General features: G+C 45.1%; 1 pseudogene; it reads right to left on the bottom strand.

Annotated features, from left to right (window-relative positions):
* Nucleotides 1-15,768: 15,768 nt before the first annotated feature.
* LOC107125616 lies at nucleotides 15,769-16,156 on the bottom strand (annotated as a pseudogene).
* Between the last annotated feature and the right edge of the window lie 232 nt (nucleotides 16,157-16,388).

The raw sequence follows: 16,388 nt of genomic DNA, 5'->3' as shown, positions 1-16,388 counted from the left end.
ATATTTTGCTAACCATTTCATTGCATCGTTTTTGGCAGACGCCTCACTGGCTAATTGTGTGGGAAAGTGTGGGGAGGGGGGGAAGGAAAATGAATGAGTGCCTTCTTGGAACATTCATCAGGAACACTTCCAAAGTTGTAACAAAACGTGTAATGCACTTCTTGGGGCAGCCTTTAGTGACCCAGTTCAGACATTAATGCCACTTTCTGATTTTGAAGCTGTTGCTCCTGCTTAACATATTGCATTACAAGGATGAGGCTCTTTCAAGTCTCATGGAAACGAGCAAGCAGCCTGCCAAGCTGGACAGCTGGATTTCTTTGGGGGGATTGTGTCCAGAGGTCATTTCGGGGGGATTGCGGGGGATCGCAGTTCCCCCGGGTGAGGTACAGTGGGAGGGGCACATGATGAAGCCCCGCCCCTGCTTCCGGCCACCCTGCTTCCGGCCCTCATTCAGCCAGGAGGAGGCAGGAGAAGAGGGAGGCTAAGTTGCTTCCTCCCTGCCTCTCCCTACCCCTGCCTGCCTGGGGCCAGGGAGGGTCTTCACGGGGCTTCCTTGCACTTCCGCCGGCCTTGCAGGTCCACCGCCAGGCCCCTCATGGGGCTCGGCAGTGGAGCTGCAAGGCCGGCGGTGGCGGCCTGGACCATTGGGGGCGGGGTGTGTGGCCTTATGAAACACTCCCGGTGATGTCAGGAGGTGTGGCCTTATGACACACTTCTGGTGATGTCAGGGGGTGTGGCATATGCTAATGAGTTATGCTAATGAGTTCCCCTAGTTGGGAACCTCTGGATGTGAAGAACCTCTACCTGAGCTTCTGAAGAACTTAGAGTTGCCAGATTCCCCCCGGGGGGCGGTGAAAGCCCCGCTCAATCGCCCCATTTCCCGCAGATCTGGGATCGGGCCGCCAGGGGGAACCCCACCCCCATAATGCCAGCATTGCAGCAATGTGCCGGCACGTAGTCACATCGTCTCATGTATTCCATCTACACTGGATAGTCACCAGTTTGCATATAAGGCAAACAGATCCACAGAGGATGCCATGAACACTATTCTGCATACTGCTCTGTCACATCTGGTGCAGCCGGGGAGTTATGTGAGGCTGTTGTTTGTGGATTTTAGTTCTGCCTTTAATACCATCCTCCCAGATAGATTGGTGTCCAAATTTACTCTTAATACCGGTTCTCCACAAGGCTGTGTATTGAGCCCCTTGCTCTATACCCTCTACACACAGGATTGTACCCCCACCCACCCCAGTAACACCATCATCAAGTTTGCTGATGACACCACTGTGGTGGGGCTCATCTCTGGGAATGATGAGTCTGCTTATCGGGATGAGGTGGAACGGCTTTGTGTTTGGTGCAGGGAAAATAATTTGATCCTCAACACCACCAAAACCAAGGAATTGGTAGTGGACTATAGGAGGAACAAAACGGACATTCAGCCACTGTTTATTGGTGGAGAACGTGTGGAGAGGGTGGCTACTTTTAAGTTTTTGGGAGTGATTATTGAGCAGAACTTGACTTGGAGCACTAACACCACTGCTCTGGTGAAGAAGGCCCAGCAGAGGCTTTTTTTTCTCAGACTTTTAAAGAAAAATAACTTGAGTGAGAAAATACTGATGTCTTTTTATCGCTGCTCAATAGAGAGCATTTTAACATACTGTGTCTGTGTCTGGTTTGCCAGTTGTACGGCTGTGGAGAGGAAAGCACTCCAGAGAGTTATCAGCACAGCCCAGAAGATTATTGGCTGTCCTCTCCCACTCATGGAGGAATTGTATAGTTCTCGATGCTTGAAAAAAGCAAAGAACATTTTGCAGGATTTGTCACACCCTGAACACTCCCGGTTTGAACTGCTGCCTTCGGGTAGAAGATATAGGACAATCAAAACAAGGACAAACAGATTAAAAAACAGTTTTTATTCAAGAGCTATTATTGCTTTAAATGCTGTATGAATTGGAATTTGGTGGTTTTGTTGACATTGGTGGTTAAGTTGCAATGTGAACCCTAATGGTTGTGTGAGTGTATATGAGTATGCTTGTAGATCACCGAATGATTGCACCTTAATTTCGTTGTACTATGTACAATGACAATAAAGTATATTATTATTATTATTATTATTATGTCATCTGGAGGTGACATCATTATGCCGGGCACGTTGCATGGGGGACGCTCTATAATTCGAGGGAAAGCGCTATGGTTTTCCCTCGAATCATAGCTTCCCCGCCCCAGCGTGCCCGATGCAATAACGTCACTTCCACCAGAAGACTCCCGACAAGGCAAGGAACTCCTCCGTTCCAGCCAAGGTAGGGACTTGGCAACCCTAGAAGAACTGTTGCCCATCAGAGTAGACAAGGCTGACCTTGATTGACCAGTGTTCTGACATGTTATAAGGCAGCTTCATGTGTTCATGTGAAAGAGACTGGGTATACTTGGAGGTCACATGATACAGCAACATTGCTGAACATCCGCAGGTCTGGATCTGATGGGTACCTGGATTGGAGACCCTCTGTGGAAGCCACCTTGAGTTTCTTAATGAAAGAAAAGTGGGCTATAAATAAAATAAATAATTCTCTGGGACTCTGTGATCTAATAGAAAATGTTTGGGAAGGAGACTGTGGAATCAATAACACCACCTGTGGTGGGGAGGGGGAATAAAAATTGAATAAATAAATAAATAAATAAATTGTCTTTACAACAATAGCACCTAAGGCCAGAGCCAAAGTATTACAGTTTGCATTTTGTGGATATCTATCTATCTATCTATCTATCTATCTATCTATCTATCTATCTATCTATCTATCTATCTATCTATCTATCTATCTATCTGATTTATACTCCGCCCTCCAGGGCTCTTTTTGTAGCAGGTACTCATTTGCATATTAAGTGACACACCCCTAATGTAGCCAATCCTCCAAGAGCTTACAATAGCTCCTGTAAGAAGAGCTCTGTAAGCTCTTGGAGGATTGGCTACATTAGGGGTGTGTGGCTTAATATGCAAAGGAGTTCCTGCTACAAAACGAGCCCTCCCAGCCGAAGCCGGCTCAGGGCGGCTTACATTAAAAAGTAAAAACACATAAATAACAGTTATAAACAGTCCTAAAATCTTCTAAAAACAACCCAACATTATAAAGTATTATTAAACATTAATAATATTGTTTAGCGATGATGGCCACAGTTCAATGGTCTATCCTAATAATCAACACATCGATCTTTTCCTTTATGTGGCTGGCACAGGCTGTTGCTGGTGGCTCCAGGGGACAGGGTTCTCTGCCTTACAGCTATTTGGGGCAGCTCTTTAGTTGAAGGCCTGGTGGAAGAGTTCTGTCTTACAGGCCCTGCAGAACTGCATAAGGTCCCACAGGGCCCTGATCTCTTCTGGGAGCTCGTTCCGCCAGAATGGAGCCACCACTGAGAAGACCCTGGCCCTGGTTATGGCCAGCCTGGTGTCCTTGAGACCCGGGAGGGCCAGTCGATTTTGGAACCGTGATTGCAGTGCTTTCTGGGGAACATGTGCAGAAAGGTGGTCACTCATATATGTAGGCCCCTGACTGTAAAGGGTTTTAAAGGTAAGAACTAGCACCTTGAAGCAAATTTGGTATGCTACCGGCAGCCAGTGCAATGCTTTCAGCATAGGCTGGATGTGCTCCTGTATAGGGAGGCCCATCAGGAGCCTGGCCACAGCATTTTGCACAAGCTGTAGGTTCCAGATTTGAGACAAGGGCAGCCCCATGTAGAGAGCATTACAGTAGTCCAATCTTGAGGTGACCATCGCATGGATCACTGTTGCCAAGTTGTTGCATTCGAGGAAGGGAACCAATTGCTAGAAGATGGTAAAAGGCTGACTGGGCAGTGGCTGCTACCTGGGCCTCCATTGTTAAGGAGGCACTTCTAACCTCTGGCGCTGGCACCAGCAGAGCCCCATTGAAGGTTGGGAGTGGGATCCCTACCCTCAGTCTGCCCCAGCTCAGGCACAGGACCTCTGTCTTTGTAGGATTCAATTTCAGTTGGCTCAGTCTAAGCCATCCAGCCATGGCTTGTAACGCCCAGTACAGATCTTCCAGTTTAGAGTCAGACTGGCTGCCCAAAAACAGATAGAGTTGGGTGTCATCTGCATACTGGTGACCTGGATATTAAATAGCATCAGGGACAGCACCGCCCCATGGGGCAGTCCACAGTCCAGTGGATGCCTTCAGGATAGCTGTTCCCCAAGTGCTACCCTTTGTCCCTGACCTTGGAAAAAGGAGGCAAGCCATGGCAAGGCAGTGCAGTGGCAGTGAGGTGGTAGATCAGTAGCTGATAGTTGACCGTGTCGAATGCTGCTGATAGGTCCAACAACAATGGCACTGCCAATCTGCCCCAATTCAGATGCCTCCGGAGATTGTCCATGAAGGCGACTAGTGCCATCTCCGTCCCATGGTCTGGGCGAAAACCAAACTGGAAGGGGTCTAAATCCATATTGTAAATCTATCCTGGGTTAGAAGCAGGACTCAAAAAGGGGAAAAAAATCATGCATCACCATCAAGCTGTCTCAGCACAGGCTGGGCCTCCCCAAAGCAGAGGGCTGAGGGGGAGGCAGAGGAAACCCCAGACGCCACCCCCGCCCAGTCTGAGGAGCCACCCTGGCCAGGCAAAAGGCCCTGAGAAGCACTGGAACTCCAAGTGCCCCAATGCCTTATCTGAGGGACAATGGAGGAGGCCCCGGCTGGCTGCGGTGGGATGGAGAGGCAGCCAGGGGATGCAGCCTCCACCTCGTTGAAGCCAAGTGGGGGCCAGTGCTGCACCGGCTGGGAGCAGCCTGTGGCGCAGGAGCAGGACAGCAGGAGGCTGAGGCTTGCCCAGATGCAGCCACGGCAGGGCCCCTGGAATTGCCCAGAAGGTGCTAGAGAGCTGACAGCCCGCCTTAGTGCTGATGGACCAGGGATAGCCAGCCCTGCGCCAACGGGGATAGGCTCATTGGGCCCCGATGATGACATGCGGCAGGGCAGAATGGCCAGAAGGCCATCGGGGGAGCAGGACCATGGCAGGAAGGCAGGGGCGGGAGGCACTGGCTCCTCATCCCCGGATTTAGATGGGGGTGGGGCCAAGCCAAGGTGGGAGGAGCCACAGGGGAGGGGGCAGTGTTGGTGGAGGGGAGAGGATAAAAGGAAGGATGGAGGTAGCCAAGGAGGAGGATAGCTGCTGAGACCAGGCTAAACGGGATAGGGAGAGAGAGAGAGCCCAGCAAGAAGGCCAAGAGCTGGTCAGCAGAGGGAAGAAGGGCTCGTGAAGTAACCCCCTTCAAGCTCCCTGTTCTGAGGCTTCCCCTCCTCCTTGCTCAGCTGCTCAGCGCCCCCCCCCCCAGGCCACCTAGGAGCCAAACATCCTGGGTGGGCTGCTGGACCACAGGAAGTTGCCAGAGCCACAGAAATGATGTGGTGATGGGGGGGGGCAGTTGGTGGTGGGCCAGGAAACCCCCGATACAAGCATGAACCCTCACACAGAAAAAATCAGTTTCCAACGCTCTTTCCTGCAGCTCGGAAGATTTACCTTCAATTAAACAAATAGTGCAATCCTAAGCAGAGCTAAGCCCTTCTAAATCCTTTCCCTTCATTTGAGTTTGAGGGGCCTAAGTCTTATTAGGATTGCCATGTAAAATCTTTTTCCAGACCAGTGAGGTATTCAGTATTCTTTGCATAATTTTTCCCACAGCCGAAAGGTCTTGTTCTATCATTCTTATGTAAAAGCAAGACTCACTGTAGCCCTGGTATTCCTATCTCAGCAAACGACTTTAGGATCCAGATGCTAGTCCCAATGTGTGATGTGTCACTGTGGCATAACAACTGTCAAGCTGCAGAGATCCAAATCCACATCACTGTTCAGCCCCAAAACTCACTGGACCAGTCACATACTCTCAGCCTGATCAACCTCACAGGGCTGTTGTGAGACTAAAATATAGAATGGGAGAAAAAAGGTATGGCACCCTGAAATACTTAAAAGAAAGCTGGGATAAAAATGCAATGAAGAATGGACAGTTTTGAATTAATCAAGAGTCCTTTGGTATAAATGATTTGCAAGAAGGCTGTGCTCTCCTAGCTGAATTAGCCCTTCGAGCAACAATTAAACTATACATTTCCACCCTTAAAGCATGAAAGAGAAGACTTTCCAATGTGATGCAACCTTGTTGATGGATTTTTTTCAAAGTCTACCGAGAGTCCTCTTCCTCTAATTGATCAGTTCTAGTGCATTTATTAAAAGCATATCTTGGATTTGCAGGGATTTCACTACAAAGGATATGGAATCCAGACAGCTCTAACAACCTTTCGTTGTCTAAAATGAGTGTTAAAGAAAGGGCTGTCTTCAAATTGTTTCCTAGGTTTACAATCACCAGTGACAGTTCCTCCCCCCCACTTAACTCTCCCTTTTCCTTTCCTTTTTTTTCCTTCCAAAACAAGTGTCTGCAAACCTAGATGCATATGCCAGGAGTGTGAGGTTTTCCAGTATTTGATGAGGCCACTGCATGAAAGCTGTCTTTCTTCATATCAAATCAATTTCCCCCCAAAGATCTCTTTATATTTTGAGATATAAAAACAAATGGAAGTTTTGTTTTCTTGGTCCTTTCCACCCTCTTTCCCCCCCTTGCCTGTCTCTTCTTTCCATTTGGCAAAGTACATAAAATAATATTGTAATCCCTTCTGGCAATAGAACAGAAACATGTTTTCCATTACCGTTTATTACATTTTTCCTTTTCTTTTTATTTATTGTTTTTATCAAGATATTCAGATGCCCCTGGGACCTCAGCCTGTGTTAAACTTGTAGACAAGACGTAGCCTGGTTCTGTTTTCTCTTGCATCATTTTCCTCTGAGCTTTGCTCCCCCTGCCCAACAGTCCCAATACGTAGATAATTTTTAAGCTCATGGTAAGCCTATAAAACATTTTAGATTTTCCTACTGATTCTTCTTGCTTCAGTGAGGGTTAGTTTAAAAATCTGTTTGATTTGGGACTTATTTTCTTTTTAGCAATATCTACAGGAATGGATGCATCCATGGAGGGAATAGTGTTTAGCCATGTAAACAGAACTTCTGGGTATACTTTAGTATACCACTGGATACTAGGTGGCATGGATCAAGTATGAGGGGAGGACGCCTTTGTCCAAGAGCCTCTGTTTGGCTTTTAACGGAAACTGAATCATGGAGTGGAGAGGATTTGATCTGATCCATCCAGGTAATTCTTAGGTTAAAATAAACTATTGTTCTATGATGGATCTTACTTTTGGGATTAATTCTGACTCAGTCCTTCAAGGAGAATGAATATGAACGTTGTTGCCATCTATATCTGTAGTAAAGTTTGGGCTAATCTGCAGATATTTAAATCCACACTGATAGAAAGGATCATTTCTCCAAATTTGGGTGGGGGATGACCCAGGTTTGCAAAAAAATAAATAAATCTGAAAATCTTAAAAGATTATATTTCTGGGGTTAAATCCCCTCCCCTAAACAATAAAATTGTCTGTGCATGTGCACAGTAGCCTCCTGGATCTTAACTGCAATTAGACATGATGTAGCAGTTCCTGTGGGCCCTTCTGGCTGCCAGAGATCCTCCTGCAGACACAGCAGCACCTGAGGGCCCTGCAACCAACACAGTGGCTCCCAGTGGCCCTACCAGGTGCCAGAGGCCCTGTGCTAATGTGGCAGCTCCTAGAGGCATTGTTCTGACACAGGAGTTTCCAAGAGACCCCTTACTTCAACCAAGTGGCCAGTGGCTCCATGCTCCTCCACCTCGGCCAAGCAGGCAACACTTCCTCCTTATCCTTGGCCAAATGTTTGGTGGCATCCTGCCCTTTTACCACCAAACAGACAGTGGCCTCCTGCCCATATGTGGGATCAGGGGAGCCAGACTGGAACCAGTCAGGTCTTGCCATCCCATGGCAGGCGGATACCCACCCCAGTCCCTTTGTGTCAGAAAGCACAGTTGTGATACAGGGCATCTTGCAGGTTCTGAAGCATGCTCATGAGCAGTGTTCCCTCTAAGCTGAGTTAGTGTAAGCTAGCTCACAGTTTTTTAGCCTCCAGCTCACACATTTCTATCTTAGCGCAGGAAGGATGGCTCCAGAGCAAACTAATTTATGTAGTGGCCAAATCGCTTGCTCACAGCTTTAATGCCGGTAGCTCACAAAGTAGAATTTTTGCTCACAAGACTCCACAGCTTAGAGGGAACATTGCTCATGAGCATGTTGAAGAGCTGGGCTAACTCCCCTGGCTCAGGATGCCCTGGCTGACTTGGAGGCTCCCCACAGATGGGGCCAAGGGGGGTCTTGAGTACCCAGGACCATTCTTCCAGTGAATGGAGGGCCCATTCTTCCAGCTTCAGAAGCTCAGAAGATGAGTCCCTGTGGTGGTATGCCCTAACCAAGAGGAAGAGCAGGCAGCAACACAGAGTTTGGAGGGTACCACAGAAAATTCTTCAGTTTGTGAACATCACTTTGTGAACCACAACCCCCTCAAAATTTGTGATGAACTTCAGTTCGTCAGCTGGTTGTGCCCATCCCTATTCCTGACCCCAAGGAATTGAGGAGCTGGAGAAACAATGGCATCCACATAGTGACACTCTAGAGGTTTCCCCTAGTCTTTATGATAAAGACCATCATGATTAGGGGAAGCAGACTAAAGCATCACTTGGAAGTGACATTAAATCCTTATCAAACCTCTTCCTCCCCAGACTCTCTCCTCAAAATCTTCTGGGATTTGCTGAGACAGTATCAGAAACCATGCCAAGCAGTGAGCCTCATGTATTATTTTCTGATCCACCAAAGTCCACAAAGCTTTCAAGCATTTTATTGGAAAACCGTATTTAACAATGAACTTTTTTTTAAAGCCCTTATCTCTGATCAGCTAGCAGTATCTTCATTACTTCCCTCCTTTATCCTATCTTCTGGACTTACACATGGTCATTTGTGTGTGTCTTCATTTTTAAGAAGGCTTTACATCCCCCCCCCCCCAGTATGCGCCATTAAGTGCTGCTGACCAAAGCAAGGGAAGGAAACTTGGGAAATTAAGTTATTAACGATGAGATTTTTTTTAAGGTCAGCTGATTACAGTAATTTAAAGTTGAAATAATTTCTGTTTGGTTGGACTTCTTTTAGTGAACAGAAGCAAGACAGTGTAGAGTTTCTAGGACTTTTTTTAATTTCCCCCAATTTTATTCAAGTATAATGAGCAATTAATTACAAAACTCTCTTTGTCTACAGTAGCTTTCCAAGCAGACCTCTGACTCATGAACAGGCATCCAGAAAGATGAGTCTGAATAGACTTTTCCTATTCCCCGATGCATTGTGTGTGGCCATTTTTTATATATCAAAGAAGAATGTATACACTGTGAATCCCTTCCCCTAAGTTTAATGGTCTAATTTTAAAAATGCATTGAGGCCCGTTGATGTCAATCCTGGCTCACATGATGTGTGATGTAACTGTTTTTGCTTTCTTGATTCTTCTCCTTTCTCCCGATTAAAAACCCCAAACATCTGAAAGCAATTAAGCATATATATTTACTTACCATTGCTTAGAGACAGCCAGCCAAATATTTAAATTATCATTGCATAAGCTGAATAGTACACTGTAAAGCACTGAAAATCTATGAAGTCAGAATCTGGATGGTATAATCTAACCAAACTACTTTGCCAAACTGGGAAGCAGGAAAGGCAGAGAGAAGTGTTAGGGCAGTAGACCTGGGACCCATCTAGAACCTTGGCCTGCAACATGAATCCTTTTTAAAAATGTCTGTGCATATCTTATCTTCTGTCTAATACTCTGCTCTCTTCCATGAGTGTAGAAAATGTTTTTCATTTTTGCTTTAAATGTGTTAAAACATCGTTTTTGTTTTCATGTGATCCTTCATTGTATCCATTCATTTTAATTTCCCAGTGGTTTAAGTGGGAAACATGTACAGTTAGGCAGTAACTTCTTTGTTTTCCATTCCAAGGTTGAGGTTTCATGTGTGTGCCAGACCTTATTTAACGTCTGACTTGATTCCGACTGATACTTGTTCTTGGGGCGGGGGTGGGGGTGGGTCCCTGTTATTGCCCTGCTTGTAGCATAAGTGGAAATGGTATCTCTTTAGGTATGGAATCAAGTGTAAATATTCACTCCTAAATGGCTGGTAGTGTGATTTTTCTGGAACATGGGAAGTAGAATCATATAACCTTACCTTTGGAAGGGTCATATAACCCACTGCTTGATGTAGAAAATTAGACCATTGCTGAAAGACTGCTGTCTAGCCTCTGTTTGAAAATATTCAGAGAAGGAGGGTCCAGTTACCCCCCAACTGGTTCTACCGTCAAAGTAGACAGTACCTTCCAGTGGTGTTGTGTTGATGGTACTGTTTTGAAAGCTGGCTCCATTGTGTTGTTTCTGAGAGGGAGAATGGGTTGGATTCTGTGAAGGGACTCCTTGTGAGCACTAGAAAAAGCTATCCCATGGATCACAGGATCCTGCAGGGACAAAAACCAGACAGGAAAATGACTGCAGTAAGGAAGAGAATTAGGTGAGACCAAATAGAGAATGAAAAAGAAAACCCTGATAGGATCCAAACCCCAAATTCCTTGCACATAAAAGACATAGATATGCATGAAAAATAGTATTTTGTTCTCATATTCATCTCAGTTATTTCTGAGAACAGATAATTTGCCACAGGTGCAGCAAAAAAAGATTGTAGCTTTAAAAATGTAATGTCTAACTGAAGGGAAATTGATGGCTTAGTTTAAAATTCACGTGCGACTGACGTTGTTTTGTGGGAAAATGAGGAGTAGAGTGTCTGTTGGATGAGGATTTGGATTTTCCAAGTATTTGAGGCTGACGCCTCTGCTTTACATGGTCCTGGTAGACAATTCCATCCTTCTCTTACACAGTCCTTAGCTCCTGCTGTTGCCCAAGCAGAGTAAAGAGGAACTTAACAGAGCAGCTCCTGTGTTACTCAGCTAACCATAGAAAGAGCTCTTATCTGCAGTGGTGAATATGTGAGTTTTGCTTTGGAAAGTGGAAATCATGGAAATGTGATGCTTCCTTCCCAGGAGGCAGTAGTGTGGCACTTGTCTGCAATTTCAAAATCCATTTCATCAGTCATACTTGACTGTTCAATTGTGTCTCCCTGCATTTTGTGTTATTTATGTGTTTTGATTTATCCTGCCCTCTTCTGAAGCATTAAAGTGTGTAAATTTGGAAATATTAATATTTTCATTTATTGTTTTAATAATTTTATAAAACTTGATGAGGAAGAAGAAAAACAGCTAATTTGTCCATACTGTTTGGCATCTATGTGAGAGTTAATGCTAGTTATGATTCTGTTACCCACCACCAGCAGAGTTGCAGTGTCATAGGTACACAAAGGCTGTGGTCACACAGACTAAATAATCCACTTTCAAGCCACTTTCCAACTGGATTTTGCCAGTCCACACAAGTAAAATCCAGTTAGAAAGTGCACTGAAAGTGGATTATTTAGTCCGTGTGACCAAAGCCAAACAGTACAAAACAAAGCAACACACTGACAACAGCTCCCATATCATCCCTGGCTACTGCACCACCACAAGGAGAGGGGCTGTGATTCAGTAGCAGAACATCTGCTTGGCATGTAGAAGGTCCCAGATTTAATCTGCAACATCTCCAGTTAAAAGGGTCAGGTAGTAGGTGATGTGAAAAGATCTCTACCTGAGATCCTGGATACTTGCTGCCAGAAGAAGAAGAAGAGTTGGTTTTTATGCCTCACTTTTCTCTACCTTAAGGAGTCTCAAAATGGCTCCTTCCCTTCCTCTCCTCACAACAGGCACCTTGTGAGGTAAGTGGGGCTGAGAGAGTTCTGAGAGAACTGTGACTGGCCCAAGGTCCCCCAGCAGGCTTCATGTGGAGAAGGAGTGGAAAATCAAACCTGGTTCTCCAGATTAGAAACCACCACTCTTAACCACTATACCACACACTATACCACACTGGCTCTCAATGCCAGTCAGACTAGGCAGTACTGACCTTGATTGATCAGTGGTCAGACTCAGTATAAGACAGCTTCACGTGTGCATGTTCCCTCCACCCCAACAATCACCACATGATGCCACCTACCAGTTTCAGAGACAGGTACTACAGAGAGAAAAAAAGAAAAACGCAATAAGAAACAGAATAGAAAAATCTAACAGAATGGATACTAAACTCATACATCAACTTTGGTTACATTGTACTTATCGAATTTAAGACCGATTTCACACAAGAGCTGCGCTGCAGTCGCACCTCCCTTTGCCCTGTTTCTATTGGTCAATTTCCCAATCGAAGCTGCGCGGCCACATTTTGACCAGTGGCTTTGCCCGATTTTCCCCGCGGTTTCGTGTGTGAAATCGGTCACAGTCTTCTATGCTATGTCCGTAATGTTTTTTTTGTTGAGATTCATGATTTAAGTTCTCCAAGATAATTTTGCATCCAATTACAGAATCTCCCCCCACATCTTTAGTAGTATGGGTAAGATACCATGGAGAATTCAGAGGCATCTCACGAGGGGTGCGTTCAGACGGGGGATTTACAACGGTATAGGTGCCAGTTCCAACCGGTGTACTTACCGACGTTCAGACGGCGAACATCTGCCTCCCGTCCCTAACCGTTGTAAATCCCTTTAAAACGTTGCAATCTGCCACTAGGTCCCCAAGAGGTGGTATACTGAGTGCAACGGTTGCTTTCGATGTACCCCTCCGTCTGATCGCTCTCCACTGGTGCCTAGCCATTTCCGTTGGAAGCCTGAGGCTTCCGTTTCCCCCCCCCCGCCATTTTTTTTAAAAAACTGAGCGATATGCACTTGGACGAAGCTTCGCCCTGAGCGTTTGTTTAAAAAAAAAGAAAAAATCCCTTACTTTAACTATCCGGAGGAGTCCGGGACTTCAGGGAGGCCAGTTTGGTCTTTAAACTTTAAAGGTAAGTCCTTACCTTTAAAGTTTAAATGTAATGTGGGGTGTTTTGAGCATGCGCAAAGATCGCCATTCTGTGAATGGCTGCCTATGCGCATGCTCAAACTCTGTTTAAAAAAAAAACACGCCAACGCCCGCAGCATGTGAGCAGGCATACACAAATGGAGGTAAGTGTGATCGGGTTTCAGCCGGCATAAACTGCACCGATTGCAACCGGTACAGTTTATGCCGGCTGAAACGCCGCATTTGAACGCACCCGAGAAGTATTTGAGTCTTGTGAAGTGATGTCAGGAAAGTTTGTAGTTTCCTGGTTTGGAGTTCAGCTTCCTGCCTTCATAATACTTACAATATGAGAAACAAAGTGCCGTTTATTACGACAGGTCTTATCTATCACTAAAATAAATGTGAGGGTCTGCACATGCACCAACAAAGTAGCCTGAATGCTGTTCTGATGGCACACCATCCTGATGTCTGCTTCTAGCTGATGTCTGCTTTTTGTCCTCTGGAGTGCTTTTTGGACTTATTGTTAACGGTCCAAAAGAAATAAGAGCAATCCTATCCTTTCCGCCGAGCGTAACTTGAGGGTAGTATTGCTTTGATCGTCATTTTTAATTAAAACACAAAGCCATTATCCTAAAATGAGAATAAGTTTCAAATGAGAACTGGCACCGACTGCAGAAAAGCATTTCCCCCACAAAAAAACCTAAGATTTACCACATACCAGAAGCTTAGGGAGAGAAAAAAAAATTAAATAAATTTTCAAAAGCCTTTGTGTGGTCCTTGGCATAAAGAAAAACACAATACCAAATAAAATCTGGAGCAAATTATTTTTGATATAAACAGTAGGATCTGAGGTTTGCCTGACATCATCTAGAGAATTATAAATTAATACAGAGAATGGGTAAAGCTGTCAGACAGCAGAGGCAGGAATGGAAAATTAGTGGATTAAAAATAGATCTGTGTCTAATGCAAAACTCAAGTTTCTTGAAGCTATTTTGAACATGAGCCTCTTGTTCTGTTAGGAATTGATATATTAGGCTTATTTGTCTTTGCTGGAAAGTTTTCTTTGCATATTGTCTCTCTAAAGGTCTTTTAAAAATTAGCTGCCTCCTTCAGAGGTTGGCTGCTATATGCTTGTCAGCAGAAACTGAATCATTAACCGTCCTATTTCCGTTCCTTGATCCCCACCTTAATTTTTGCAAGGATCAAAATGAATCAGATATTAGTTCCGAGAAGTATAATGGTCAAATCCTGTCTTCAGCTATACCCTTCCAAATCTAATTTTGCATCAGAACTCATTACATCAGATAGAAACTCACATGGCCTCATAACAGGTTGCTTCCACATGGGGTCACTCTTGATTGTGGCTCATTGCAGCACAGTCATTTGTAACAGCAACACAGGGCCAACATGGGGTTATTTCCCAAGGTATGGTGTTATGACACTATAGCAATATGCCAACTATCATTTTTAAGCCATCAAAAACCCTGCCAGTAGTGGTGGTGGCTGAGGAAATGGTGAGTGCCAAAGGATGGGGGAAATAGGGTGGCAGCTCTAGATAAAAAGGTCCAAACAACTGCACCTTCAGTTGTTTAAGTATGGTTTAAGTATGATTTTTCCGGAGAGATCTTACCAAAGCAGGTTTTGGAGAAAATGTAGTCAATCATGGGAAAACCCAGAAGGAGCATGATTGTCCAATGATGTCACATGGAAGCAAAGCAAAAACAAAAACCCCACACAAAAAAAGTCCTGTTGCAGTTTGGGGGGAGGGGGGGAGATACAGAGCAAAACCTGCATGGAAACTGTCGCGTTCTCCCCGGCATCTGATCCCGCCGCGCCGTCCCAACTTTGCTGCGGCTCACATTAGCCGCAGTACGAGTGTCTTATTCCCTGCCGTGTGGCAGGGACCTATGAGTACCACCCAACATTCAATGGTTGATCTGATGGGAGGTGGTAGGCAGGAAGTTTGTTTGATTGCCATTGGCTTAGCTTTGGAGTCACAGAATAGCATGGCTGTCACACAGCAGCAGCTGAAAGCTAATGGAGAACTTTAAAACTTCAGAGTTTCTGCTAAGGTCAACAAGCAACTATGTTAAACTTAACCACAATTCCTGGTTTTGGTCTCATTGCTACACAGGAATTTGTAATGCCAACAGAGAGTCCACATGGGGTTATTCCTTGAGGTATAGTGTTATGATGCAATATAGTAAAAGGTTTCCCTTGCTTGAAAGCCAATCAAATCCGACTCTAGGGGGTGGTGCTCATCTCCGTTTCCAAGCCGAAGAGCCAGCGCTGTCTGAAAACGTTTCCGTGGTCATGTGGGCAGCATGACTAAACACCAAGGTGCACGGAACACTGTTACCTTCCCACCAAAGTGGTACCTATTTATTTACTTGCAATTTCTTGCTTTCGAACTGCTAGGTTGGCAGGAACTGGAGCCAGAGATGGGAGCTCACTCCGTCACGCAATTCTAGGGTCTCAAACTGCTGAACTACAGACCTTTTGGTCTGCAGCTCAGCATCTTAACCTCTGAGCCACTGCAGTCCCCTGTCAATTTTAAAGGCATCAAAAACACTGCCTTTAATCCTCCTGTTCAAAGATGAATGAGAGGTTTTGATGAAATTAATTGGCCAAAGATTATTAAATTATATTGACACTTGCAGTTTGACTTGAAGAGTAGATGTCAGTGCCAGTAGTCAGTCTGCCTAGTAGCTCCAACTGAAGAATTTGTGAAGTAGCAGCCATTTATTTTTTTAGGTTTTTTTTTTTAGTTTTTATAAAATTTATTTGAAGATCTGCTACTAAATCAGTACATATTTTCCACCAGGATAATTCGGCTGTTCTGTGAAATCTGCTGGCTGGCTCACTCCTCGCTGGCTCCAACATTTGCTTTAGCCGTGCCCCTGACTTTCTTCATTCTGTTCCTGAGCTTATGCTGTTTTCTAGAAGTCGTTTTCTTTTCATACAGGCTGTGCCTGGCCAGTCGGTGCTTTGGCTCCTTCTTCTTGACATAGTTCAGGGAATTGTAGATCATGCCAAAGCCAGTTGTATTCCCACCCCCCAAATGAGTCCTAAAGCCAAAGACAAAAATGACGTCAGGAGTCATCTTGTACATTTCCCAGCTTCTCGCAGATCTCAGTTTTGGGGACTGTGGCTTTCCCAGGATGAAGGACATCAATAACTATCTGCTTATGCTGAAGCAACCTGTTCGTCATGAACTTCTTCATCCGGATGGTCACCGTATCATGCATCTTGGCTACACCTCCTGAGGCAGAGGAGAAAACGCAAGTAGCAGCCATTTCTGTGGTCACAACAGTGCATTACCTCTTTCTTTGTATGACTTGCATGCTATTTGGTTTGGAAAATGAATGGGAAGTATGCAGAGTCAGCAACACCCACTTATGCTCCACTCTCTGTGCCACAACCACTACATCTAGACAGAATAACACAGATGTACTTTGCTATTACCTTGAAACAAGCATT

Source organism: Gekko japonicus, unplaced genomic scaffold (genome assembly GCF_001447785.1).
Source record: "Gekko japonicus isolate JY-2015 unplaced genomic scaffold, Gekko_japonicus_V1.1 scaffold1626, whole genome shotgun sequence".
Classification (NCBI taxonomy): Eukaryota; Metazoa; Chordata; class Lepidosauria; order Squamata; family Gekkonidae; genus Gekko; species Gekko japonicus.
Note: the sequence above shows the minus strand (reverse complement) of the source record. Positions and strands in the feature narration are given on the sequence as shown.